Raw genomic sequence first — 725 nt, 5'->3', positions numbered from 1 at the left:
AGTCAGTTAAAAGGTGGGCAACTAGACTACTACAAGGAATGGAAGGCCTCCCATATGATGACAAGTTGAAAAAGTTATTAAGTGATTATTGGCTGCAATGGGGCTTTCTGGCTGGTGCCAGCCTCTCTTCTTAGCACACAGGAACCACAATCCCTACAGCATGCTTCAATGGATTCTCTCATCCCAGCCCAGTAAAACTACATATTTTACACAGTCATAAGCAGTTAAAAGGGATCTATTCTATTCAATTGCAAATGATCTAGATAAGACTGAGAATAAGATACTGCACGGGACATAGCAGAGTTGGTCAAGTTGAGTGGAGATGAGTTTGCTATTTGGCACAGCTTTTTGCATCAATAAAGCAAGTAAAAGGTGTGAAAGATAAAAAAAAGGGTGAAAGTGTGAAAAGTGAATTGGCCAAATTGAGGTGCATATAAAGTTTTTGCTTTCTTTCAATTCACTAATGGGGCTCATTTGAATCAGGTGAATTGAGTTCTGCTTTTGGAAACTGGGTTAAGAAGGGGTGCACCGGTCCTGGAGGTACTGCAATACCAGGTCAATGCGTGCAGTGGACAGAGCAAGATTTTTTCCATCTCCTTGTTCTAAAAATCCATTTAATATATGGTCCCCAGAGAGGGGACGTATCAGATATTAAACTGATAAGAACAGATTTAATTTTTTTTTTTTTCTGTTTATCAGTAGGACTTCAAAATAACAAAGGTGAT

The 725-nt window shown here is 39.0% G+C and overlaps 1 pseudogene; it reads right to left on the bottom strand.

The window, feature by feature from the left end:
* Positions 1 to 518: 518 nt before the first annotated feature.
* LOC142261082 (U2 spliceosomal RNA) lies at positions 519 to 725 on the bottom strand (annotated as a pseudogene).

The sequence above is a fragment of the Anomaloglossus baeobatrachus genome, unplaced genomic scaffold (assembly GCF_048569485.1).
Source record: "Anomaloglossus baeobatrachus isolate aAnoBae1 unplaced genomic scaffold, aAnoBae1.hap1 Scaffold_212, whole genome shotgun sequence".
NCBI classification, from domain to species: Eukaryota; Metazoa; Chordata; class Amphibia; order Anura; family Aromobatidae; genus Anomaloglossus; species Anomaloglossus baeobatrachus.
Note: the sequence above shows the minus strand (reverse complement) of the source record. Positions and strands in the feature narration are given on the sequence as shown.